The sequence below is a fragment of the Caloenas nicobarica genome, chromosome 11 (genome assembly GCF_036013445.1).
Source record: "Caloenas nicobarica isolate bCalNic1 chromosome 11, bCalNic1.hap1, whole genome shotgun sequence".
In the NCBI taxonomy this organism is placed as follows: Eukaryota; Metazoa; Chordata; class Aves; order Columbiformes; family Columbidae; genus Caloenas; species Caloenas nicobarica.
In genome coordinates, this window is record NC_088255.1 from 1,829,293 (window position 1) to 1,841,307 (window position 12,015).

General features: G+C 47.2%; 1 protein-coding gene across 5 annotated transcripts in view; it reads left to right on the forward strand.

The window, feature by feature from the left end:
• FBLN2 (fibulin 2) overlaps positions 1-12,015 on the forward strand; it is a 106,464-nt gene that overhangs the window by 18,355 nt on the left and 76,094 nt on the right. The window contains exon 1 of one of the 5 annotated variants that reach the window (XM_065642688.1): positions 816-909. The exons of the other annotated variants lie outside the window; for them this stretch is intronic. The gene's annotated coding sequence lies outside the window, so the exon portion shown is untranslated. Of the gene's footprint in view, positions 1-815; positions 910-12,015 lie in introns of those variants that run through there. 5 annotated transcript variants of the gene reach the window in all.

A 12,015-nucleotide genomic window follows, 5' to 3' on the forward strand; every position in this document is an offset into this window, starting at 1 on the left:
CAGGACGGCTCTGCCCCTTCTGCCCTGTGCCCTCACTGGCGTTTCGCAGCTTCACCTGTGTGTTAATTCTGTCCTGTGCAGAATTTGGGAAGAATTTATGCTTCTCTGAAGCGTAATCTCATCATTAAGAGTGATGATGATTGGAAATGCAGAACGGAAACAGGTCAATAGCAACAGAAGAATATTAACAGAAGAATTAATGGAAGGAAGTTTAGGGGCTGGTGTTTGTGTGTGTGTAGCAGAAAGCTTTTTTCTGTTAGCAGAAGAAACAGAGGTTGTTTCTCGCTCAGCTTTTGGCAGCACTGGAGAGGAGTGGATGGGAGCCTTGCAGCACACCCCGTTTAACATCTTCCTTGCCAGGGATCCCGGGCCAGATGCCCGGACCGCGCGGGGTGTCGCGGGGCCTCCCCAGAGCTCTCTGTGCAGGGCCTTGGTGGTGGCCGTGGGGACAGCGGTGTCCCCAGCACCGCGCTGTGGCCCTCGGCAAGGAGAGCGGGCTCCCTGTGCTGCGGGGCTGTGGTCCCCTCTGCACCGGGCGCCCCAGGGCTCCCAGCCTGGCCAGCGCCCCCTCCCAGGAGCTGGGGGGGGGTTGATGGTCGCGCTGGGGTGGAGGAGGCAGCCCCAGCGCTGCCCTGGCCACACCGGGGTCAGGCAGCCACAGGCTGGGCTTTGAAATGCGAGGCAGCTTCCTTAAGGCATCGCAGGGGGTAAAAAGTGCATTAACCATATCATAGGCACATGGTACTTCCCTGCTCAGATTACACTACAAAATCTGGGCAGTTCCTAAGATAGAGCTGGAAGAGGGGATTGGGGAGGGTGAGCAGCGCTTGGAGCAGAGCACAGCTGAGATGGCTGGGAACAAAAGGTGACAGGAGAACTGCCCGTGTCCGCGTTGCCGCGCACCCGCAGGTCAGCAGAAATCCTTCCGAACGGGACATTTGTTGCACATTTACTGGGAGAAGCATAAAATAAGTTTGTTTGAGTGCTTGGCTTTGCTTTGTGCCTTGTGTTCTGCTGGTTGATTGTATCTGGCCGTGTTTCTCTTTGGATTTGTACTTTGCTTTCCAGATTTACTTTCTAACTGTTCATCAGACTCCAAAGCTCTTGTTAAATATCTTCTGTTTGCTACAGTTTAAAGACTTATGCAGATAGAGAGGTGGGTTTGCTTTGTTAGCTAAGACTGCTAAAGCTGGGTCTACTCTGCTTGTGGACAAAGCTTTCTGCAGTACGGGGTTTTTTGCGAAATACTCCATAAGCAACACGTGTGTTTGTGCTATTAGTCAGATCTTCGCAGGCTTCTTTTTATCTTCTCCTCAGCAGTGAACTTCTTACAAAACCAGTTATTTTAACGCCGCTTCTGGCCTTTTGACTGGGAATTCAGAGAGCGTTTTACCTCACATACTGCAGCGAAAGTTAGGTTTGTTTTTGTTAATGTAAGTCAAGAAGTAGCGATGATTCAGTGTGACAGGCTGAATGTGAGCCATATGAGCCGAGCTGCACAAGCATAAAGGATGATTGTGCTGCAAAATATCTCCGAGTAATTTAGATTTTGACACACTTACCACTTCTCAAGTTGCATTTCCCCCTCCTCGCCACTCCTGCCCTGCCCCCACCGTCCAGGATCTGATGTGATGGAAAAATATAGGCATTGTCGCTGGGGATAGGAATGGTTGGGCTAAAAGTGCTTTACTTCTGCACATTTTATTATAGCAGCGTGAGAGCTTCACAAAGAGACAATAATAATTGTATACGCTTCCATACGTAGTCTTAAGTAACAACTTTATAGGCTTGAATAGCTCAATTTTTAGATGATAATTCCTGTCACTTTTAGAGCATGCAAGTGCCATCTACCTACCCGTGGCACTCGCAGGTTTTGAAATGCAGCGGTGTGTAGCGGGTTTGTGATTTGAGCCGTGCACGCCCTGCCCTGAGCCGCTGGAGCAAGGCTCGCGCCGCTCCCGGTGACACGAGCGGCGTGTCCCCAGCATCCCAGACACCTGGGCACGGTGCCACCGGCCCCGCTCCGGGGTGCAGGATTCTCTACTGCCATTTTTTTCCAGTTAAGCACTATTGATTTCTCTCGCGCATGCTTTATTTTTCTGTCGGAACTTTTTTTTTTTTTTTTTTTAATCTGTGATTTCTCTGTATGGATGGCAATTGAAGGCTGTCGTATTGTTGACTCGAATGATGCATACTCATAGCAGGATTTTATGTCCAGCCTTTGTATTGATTAAACTTCTGCGTGGATATAGAAAGGAATAGCAGATGGCAGTTCATTTTTGGCTGGGGTTTCCTACCAGTAGGTGAGTGGTGTGTGTGTAGGGGTGTGAGAGTGCAATATATTGGTGTAACATCTATAAAACAGAATGTATTTTAATGGCTCTTGAACTTGAAGGTTGAATTCTGTTCTCTTAGGAAGTATATCATAGAGGTACAACAGACACATAGCAAGGTAAATGAGAACAGAATTGGGTTTTTCAGTGAATCTGTTCCTAAACCATTGGCCCAGTCCCAGCGGGCTGTAGTTGGTAGAAGGGACCCTGCTGACACTGGTAGAAGTGGGGACAAAGCCAGGCTTTGAGATGGTCTAGATTGTGACACACCTTTGCTGTTTAATGTTGAATGTGAAGTTTTTAAAGAAGCAAACAAAAAATAATACATTGGATGCTTTTTTTAAGGCAAAATCCCAGCAAAACATCTGTCATCAGGTTCCAAATGATTCCTTGCGTCACTTGAACAATGAGCTATCCATTATATGGTCTTAATTTATGGAATGTTGAACAGTTTCTGGCATTACTGTGCCCCTGCGGGAAGACCAGATGGTACTTTTGAATGAGTTTTGCTATGGGTTAAAATGTTCCAGGTCTTCAACAGATCATATTCATCTGTAAGAAAGGAATAGCATTTGTGTAAAATGAACAGGGTAGAGTCAAACAACTTGAAATCCTCTCCTGAAGGAAGAACAGCGCCTCTCAGCTGAGGTGGTTCTAGGCATTGGAATGTAATGTGGAAAGCTATTGTTTAACATTATTTTAAGAGTGAACCTTAATTTTGGTTACACATTCCAAATCGGAAATCTTATCTATCAGGACTTGGAAGGCAGCGGTCAGTATATAACACGGTCAGTATATACTGACAATAGTCCGTGTGTAACAGGAGTATGTTACATTTATAATCAGATAGATTGGCGATGTCTTCATCTTGTCTCCATGCCGTAAAGTTCTGTTTTATTTGATTTATAGAGCTTTGGCTCTCTGAGAGTAGTGTGGAAGCGATGAAGACCCAGATCCTGATGGTCCTTATCGTGTCGATGTGTAACGTAGCTGACCTTACGAACAGAATGGAACATCTCCATCGTGATGCGCATCCTGCACCATCCGTAAAAATTAGCCCTACGAGTCAAATGGAGGATTGGCAGAATCGTGAGAGGCTGTACCACTTTCCTTCTCCATTCTTCTGAAGGACCTGGAACTGCTAGAATGGTGGAGCCCATCATTTTTTAGAGCTCTGCTGGGATTCTTCCAGTTGGCCTCTTGGGGAACGATTGCTTTCTCTACACTGGCCTCTGCACTTTTGTGGTCCACATGTGGGGAATTAATATCTCCTTCAGTTTTTCTGTCTTAACGATTCTATAAATGCTGTTCATGTTCCCTGCAGTGTTCTTGTTTGCAAATTGAAAAATGACAGGCTCTTCAGCTTTATCTACCTGAAAATAAGGTGATTGATCGTGTAAGGTCCCCGTATGGTGCACAAAGACAAGCTCACATCTAGGGAGCAATCCATCCATCCATCCTAAACCAGATTATCAGTGATATTAGTTGCCCTTGGAAGTTTTAGCCACGTCTCCGCTGACTGTAAAGGAGGCTTCACTTGTGGGGGGTCTTGTAGGAAACTGAAATTAAACTGAACCTGTGATCTTTAGAGGACTTAGATTCATGGTCCTCTTTGCTCTGTTCGTGTTCTTTATACTTTGATCACTGTATCAGAAGCTTGGTTTCAGAAGTGATTCTGCAAAGTTGTGGTACCTTTATATATTTGGAAATCTGGTGCAAATTTTCCCTCTCCCAGCCTCCAAAATCAGCCAGCTGGGTGTGAATGTCTCCCATGTTTTAAGATCATTCTCGGTGAGACAAGGTCGTGCCGCAGGAAGGGTCTCTGCAGGTGCCTCATTCTTCTTCTGTTGTATTAATGATTTCTTCCCTATTGTGTAAATCATCTTTACAGTTGTAGGATTTCTTCAGCTGGAAAATAAGATAACTTCCTCACCTTCCAGGAGAAAAGTGACCAAAACGTATGTATGTATTTTAGTGTATCAAGACCAAAACAAATGGTGCTCCCTGGTCAATACCACCTTATTGGAGTGTTGTTCATTGTAATGAAAATCAGACTCAGTTTACTGTTTGGCTAGTGTGCTCAAAAAACCAAGATGTCAAAGGAAAACACATATTCTTATTATTTAAATTATATGCACCTCCGTAAGGTAACATACAAAAAAATATTCATCAGCATTTTCTGTTGGTAGGTGTACCTGCATGTACTTAACTTAGTGCAAAAATAGAGCTGTAGTCAGTTGATTGCTCTGGATTCTCTCTCCAGCATAGAAGCAACATGTGAGTGTGGCCCAAAATGACAAGCAAATTTTACGTCAATATTTTCATTTTGCCCAAAATTTTATACGAGAAGACGGGGCTAGTGTAATTTTCAGTATATTTGATAGGGTCTACTTCTTTCTCATGAATGTTGGAGAAAGTCTGGTTGGTTTCTTGAGTAACAGGACCTGTTCTCTTCTGGGCAACACTTGCAGTAAAATTGCTATTTTGTTAGATATCTTAAATATCGCATGTTCCCCGTTAGAAAAAAAGTCAAATTTTGCAGTATTAGCGTTTCTGGATTGCCGAGATTTCTAAATTTGATTGTTCTGCCTTTAGTTGCAAGTTATGGTGGGTTTACTTCTATTTTTTGATGATCGATAACTTAAAATATTATGAGTATGGGTTGCATATTTACACAGCAGACCATACTAGCTTTCTGTGGTAATAGAAAATGTGATGTATAACTTACAAAGTAAACCAGACTTGCTCGTCTAATACCACTCTGGTTTGTAGGGTGAGTATGGTACAGAACCACAAATCATTATGAACACAAGAACTACAAACGTGCATCTGAGGGCTGAAGTTGTCTAAATGTACTTAGACATATAGGAAACTATCTCTTTGTTATTGCTGGATATGTGAGTTGGAGATTCTGTACAGTATGCAGAATAAAAACAGCGCTCCTATCCCCGGGAGATGATTCTCCAAGTCGAAGTTACACCTTGGACAATTTGGATGTGCTACAAAGCTGTTGAAATTGATGGAAGGAGTTAAGGATCCAGGGTTCCACATGTGCAGTGGACAAAAGGGTTGTGCGTTACCGTCACCTTCCTTAGGGAGCAAAAACGTGCCAGGGGAGTACAAGAACTATCATAGAATCACAGAATGGTTTGGGTTGGAAGGGACCTTAAAGATTATTTAGTTCCACCCCCCTGCCATGGGCAGGGAGACCTTCTGCTAGACCAGGTTGCTTAAAGCCTCGTCCAACCTGATCTTGGACAGTCCCAGGGATGGGGCATCCACAGCTGCTCTGGGCAGCCTGTGCCAGGGTCTCACCACCCTGTGGATTCATATGTTTCCATATCTGTGTTGAAACCTTTCAGAAAGAATTAATACTATAATAGATATTTTGCTTTTACGAGTTTCAAAGTACCAGTCAGTGCCTTCATTTTATGACGGCCTCTGAATAGCTTTAAATCAATTTCAGGTTGGTTATAAATAATTTTGCTGCCCAGAAGAGAACAGGTCTCATCACTGAAGAGACGCACCAAACTTTCTCCACCATCTAATATGAAGCCTCCTCTGAAACACTTCTCTAATCTTCAGTAAATGAGGTGGCATTACTGGCCTTGGCATCTCTTGATGGATAAATGGGGCTCAAATCCAGGTCCTCCCCGGCAGAGCTCTGAGTCTGTCTGTCCGCAGGAGCTCGTCATCTTCCTGGTCAGCATCGGGTGTAGTGCACAGAACTGTGTGCTGCAGCAGATGCCAGGAAGGGTTCCAGGCAGGGTGTGTGTGTACTGGGTGCTTGGGACCCCGACCTGCTTGGCCCATCACCTTGAGGACTCGCCGGCTGAGGAGCAAATCCTTCCCCAGCCTCACACCCAGCCCGTGAGGCGCAGGGTGGCTTGAATTCCCAAAACTGGGAGGCACGCAGCAACCCCCGGCTTCTCTTACGCAACTCGTGGAGGATCGGTGAGGAATGAAGGCAGGGTGGGAGATGGGAGGTGTTGCAAGAGTAGCTTCTGTAGGTTACATCTGGCGTTATTGTTGTTGCTGAATGAGTGGCTCTGGGCTGGAATAGCAGAGCAGGCATCTTTTCACATTTTGGTATCCAACAAACCAAATTAATTCCATTATCTTTTATGGAAAGTTTGTGCAGGAGCATTTTTGATGGATGGATTACATCTGCGGCTGCCGGCTGATTAGCAGCGTGATAGATGGAGCTTTATTTACAGGGATTCGCTTTCATTCATGAGGAAAAATTGAAGGTTTCTTTCCAGCATGTTTTTTGCATTAAAACTTTTCAAAGTGCTCCACAAATGGTAGGCTTTGATTTCCATTTGTTTAATGCCTGTGGCAATTAACATTTCTTTGAGAACATTTTAACCAAATGTTCCAGTTTCTCCTCCATTAAAATAATAATTTTTCGCTTTAGCTAAAGAATCTAATTGGTATATATAATAACTCTGATTTGGGATTTCTTTTGTCACCATACGAGAGTAAACTTTTCCTGAGGAGTGATCATTGTTGCTTTTTCTGGACTTCACTAATCGATAATTGGCAAGATGCCTCCTGGAACATCCAGTCCATTCACTACCGATGTGCTGTGTCTGCAGCCCATTGTCTCATGGCGTGGGCATGTATGCGAGTGCTGGAGTAAATCCCAGTTCCTCGTCTTCATGCCACAGAAGAGCTGGGCAGATTCTCAAGCAGATCAATTAGCTGAGCAGTTTTCAATGCAAAATCACAAGGCTGGATCCTTAACCCAGCCTTTGTAGAGCTGATTTCTAAACTCTGTCCCCTCCTTCATGGCTTATGGAAAACCATAGGATTGGGAAATCAGGAAATTCAGCTGAGTGGTGGTGGAGCAAAGGAGATGACTGTTTAGTGGTACTGGTACCAGTTTCTCTTGGGAGATGCACCCACCCTTTCATCTTTTACAGCTCCATTTCGTCCTGTGTCCGCGGTTCCTGTGTGCAGGCTCAGGCTCAGACTGAGCTCTGGCTCAGAGGTCCTACCTGACCTGTCCTGCCGTGGAGCTCGAGGATGTCGGTTCAGGCCAGGCTTACTCCAGGTAAGCCTTGCAAGTAGAAGTCGTGGTCAGGACAGTTGTTTCATCTTGCGCTGCTCATTCTTGTCCCTCCCTTCTGTCAGGAAGACACTCTGTTCAGGTTGGAGCACTCTCAGGGTCACTGTCAATTGGGGATGGTTTCGGCAGTAAGAACATGCTGAGGGCTGAAGATTTGGAAAATGAAAAATTCTAAGAAAACTTACTGTAAGAAAGAAAATGCAATGCCAGTGACTAAAGACAGAGACATTTCCCTGAAGTGTGAGGTGGAGGCAAAGAGGACAGCAGTGATGCCTCCGAAACTTGAAGAGGATTGCAAGCCTTGGTGTGCCTGTGATGGATAGATCTCAGCTAGCATTTTATCTACCAGCAGTAATAAGCTAAGGAGTCTTTCTTCTCCAGTTTTGCTCCCAGCCAGAAGAACAGGGCAGTGGAGCACAGGCAGCGATGTCCGTGCTTGCTCTCTCCCAGTAGAAGGCCAATGGTACCTGGGGTGGATTAGAAGGGGAGTGGTCAGTAGGTCGAGAGAGGTTCTCCTGCCCCTCTACTCTGCCCTGGTGAGACCACTTCTGGAATATTGTGTCCAGTTCTGGGCCCCTCAGTTCCAGCAGAACAGGGAACTGCTGGAGAGAGTCCAGCGCAGCCACGAAGATGCTGCAGGGAGTGGAGCATCTCCCGTGTGAGGAAAGGCTGAGGAGCTGGGGCTCTGGAGCTGGAGAAGAGGAGACTGAGGGGTGACCTCATTCATGGGGATCAATATGGAAAGGGGGAGTGTCAGGAGGATGGAGCCAGGCTCTTCTGGGTGACAACCAGTGACAGGACAAGGGGCAATGGGTGCAAACTGGAACACAGGAGGTTCCACTTGAATATGAGAAGAAACTTCTTCATGGTGAGGGTGCCAGAGCCTGGCCCAGGCTGCCCAGGGAGGTTGTGGAGTCTCCTTCTCTGCAGACATTCCAACCCGCCTGGACACCTTCCTGTGTAACCTCATCTGGGTGTTCCTGCTCCGGCGGGGGGGTTGCACTGGATGAGCTTTCGAGGTCCCTTCCAGTCCCTGACATTCTGGGATTCTGCGATTTGTTGAGGAGCTGGAGCACAGGCAGGATGGTGGGTGTGCAGGAGTTCACCGCTGTTGTGTGGGTCTCAGCAAGGTGCGTTCCACAGCCGGGAGAGCAGCAGATATATTTTCTCAGCTGCAGAGCACAGGACAGCTAATGAAAGGAGCTGGTTTGTTGCTACAGTTGGTTACTGAAAGCACGTTTACTCTTGAGGGACAGATTTGGATCCTGGTGAGTCATAAAGGAAGAGTTTGATCTTGGGTCCTTCTGGGGGTTTTGCTACATTGTGGAAAATTATTGTGCATTTTGAGGGGAACATGTCAAGATTCACAGCCTACTCCTTGGGAAATTCTAATTGGAGACAGCAGCTCTATGTGCTGTGGATCAAAAGGTGTCCATTGACAGTGCTTTGTGTAAAAGTCATGGAACAACTGTGAACAAATTAGTAAGAGGCTGTAAAGCGTTCACTGTACAATATGTGTTTTTTTCACCTCATCGGCAGATAGAATTTTGCTATTAATCACAGCACCGACAAGGCCAGGACATATTTACTGAAAAATTATTTACTGCAAACTCACTGCATTGACATTTTGTTTTGACACTGATTTGGAATTAATCGGCAGACTGAAGCAAACCCCTCTTAATTACTCTGGAGAGTCCCAAATTGCTGAGCTCTGAGGTTGAAGTCCAGGCGCTGGAGGAACTGCTGCTCCTCTGGCTGGTGAGAACTTTTGCCCCACAGGTGGAAACTGTTGCAGTTCCCTTCAGTGTTCTCTCAATGAAAACAATTGTTAATTATTTCCAAATTGGCACGGAGCAATGCACAGGGCAGGAAAGGCCACTTGCTAAGCTGTCAGTTAAACAGTAGTCTTTCTTTTGCCTAATTTGTATTTTAGGGTGGGCGTGGAGGAGTTTTAATTAACTGTTCCAAAAGTAGGTAGATAGTACCCAGGTGTGTGTCTCTGTAATGCCCTGGTGCTGCCACCAGCATGTTTCCCAACAACAGGAGAAGATGTGCATTCCTGATGCTGTGTAGGGCACTGCGCTGCAGGCAGGACATAGAAAACTTGATTAAGAAAAGAAACAAATCCAAAGCTGGAATCTGTTGCTTACAGAAAGTTCTAAGTAGCACTGTAGTAATTTCATTGACGAAAGAAGAACCGGGGATTGGGAATCACAGAGGGAGTAGAAACGAGGCGCTCGGTGTTGTGTGCCGCTGCCCCTGGTTTTCATTCCTTGGTGAGATTCAGCAGCAGCCCCGCAAACGTGTGAGCTCTGTGGGACACTGGGAAGGGGCAGGGGTGTCCTGGAGGAAGGTTCGGGAAAGAAAGGAGAAAAACATAATGCAGGGCCTTACAAGGATGCTTTTTAGGGAGCGTGGTTATGAAACTGTACAGGGGTATCGTCTGCCTATGGTTTCCCACAAAAAAGAGTATCTAAATAATGGAGAGCATCATGGAAAGTAGGGACTGGTTTTGTCCTGAGAGGGAAGGGAGGAGTGCAGCTCTTTAAGTAAATGGGAAAAATTCATTTCCTTCACTCATCAGAGCAGCTCCCGGTATTTACAGAGTTCCCTGAGCCCAGGGCATCGCCGCGGGGCCGTCACCGGAGCCGTCACCGGAGCCGTGCAGCCGCGTCTCCTGCACTGCCCCGCATGGCGCGGCTGCGCCGGGGCCGTGGAGCCGGGGGGCACGCTCAGCCTGCCCGCTGCCAAGACAGCTCTCTGTGCAAATTAGTCCATAACTTATGAGCTCTGACAAGTTTTTGTTGGCTGTGCCCTGGGAAACGCTTTTGAATGGCTGTTGCTGAGTTTGCTTTAATCTTTTCCCAGATTTTTTTGGCTGTCGTGGAAATAGCTGGATTACTTAATTTTGTTTTTTGAGGTGCTTATACAGTCACCTGAAACCTAGTGGTGTAAGAAGGAAAAAATAAAAGTACATCAATAACAAACACATTTATTTTCAGTGAAAATAAGGAGATCGGCTCCTACTTTAGCAGAGCAGAGTGACTCTGGCCCTGCTGCGAGCACATGCTGAGCGTCCTGCGCCCTGCGCTGGCATCGCCCCGAGGGACACTGCATCCGTGCGGGTTGTCACAGGCTCCAGGCACCGCGCTGGCTTCGCCCCGAGGGACACTGCGTCTGTCCGGGTTGTCACAAGCTCCAGGCACCGCGCTGGCATTGCCCCGAGGGACGCCGCGTCCGTCCGGGTTGTCACAGGCTCCAGGCACCGCGCTGGCATCACCCTGAGGGACACCGCGTCCCTGCTGGTTGTCACAAGCTCCAGGCACTGCGCTTGCCGCGTTCCAGCCGCTCTCGTGCCCCCGTTGCGCACAGCGCCTTTGCTGAGCTCCCCAGCGCCGGCTGTCAGAGCTGGGCCAGGAGCAGCCGTGGGCGCTGGGTGGGATGGGGTTTCTCTTTGCCTCCTTTTCCCCATGTGAGTTGTTTCTCTCTCGCTCCTCTGCAGCTCCATCCTCCCCCTGAGTCACTTTGGATCTGCTGCAGTGGCGACTCCCAATGACGTAGAATTTCGCTCTTCAATGAGCCAAGTGCTTGCCCTGTTATTTTGGGCTGGTCTGGGCGAGGGAGAGCACTGACGTGCTAGATCCAAGACATAATTCTCCCCTCCTCTGCTCTGCCCCATCGTTCACTTGGAAAAAAGCTGCCTTCACTCTTCAGAACTTCAAAAATGGCTTCAAAAGCTGCACATTCTGGAATAATACATCCCAGAGCTGCCTGCTCGCTCTGCTAATGCTTGGCTACTTCAGCTGAAATACCTTGGGTGATGCTTTTCCGTTACTGCAGCGTGTCAGGTTCCCGTTTGGATCTGAGCGTGGGGAATGTCCTGGAGAGTGTCAGGAGCATCTCTTCCCCGGGGACGCTTCTGCTGGGAGGGGAGGTCTTACCGGAGCCGCTGCTGGGAAACCATGTGAGTTTTGATCCCGTGCTGCTCACTCCTTGTTTGTCCCACTCTTGAGTTCTCTGTGAAGTAACGATCCTTCAGATTCCCAAATGTCCATTTTTTACGCTTTTCTTTGAAAAGGGGGTTAACAGTAACTGGTTCCTTATTGAAAATAAAGCTGAAGAAAACCGCCTGCAAAAACTATGACTTCTGAAAATGGGCTGATTTTGCCAAGAACTGGAGTGTTGACAACACTAAGTGACTAAGCACCTCATGCTTTGCTTTCGATAAGAAAAAGCAGTTCATCAAATTTGGATTTACACTGAGGTTTGTCCTACCCCTCTCCTCTTTCTCCCCAGCCCAGGTGCCCTGAATGAGGAGGCTGACCTCGGCTCATCTCAAATTTCATCAATTAGCAGGCAGAAACGACTGGCTCTGTGCACTGTGTGTTGCATAAGAGCAGGAAAGGAAACCCTTCTGCGCTTTTCATTCATCTGGTGAGCAGCCCTTGGGTTCCCTGTGCTCTGGAGCCGGCCAGCGCGCTGAGATCCCGGCTTTCCCACCGAGAGGGTGCGAAGGGAAGAGCTAATCCCTGCCTGGCACAGCTTAGGGGCTTTTCTGGTTTTCATACAAGAAAGATCTCTCACAGATTTCCATTTTCTCTTGTGTTTAAA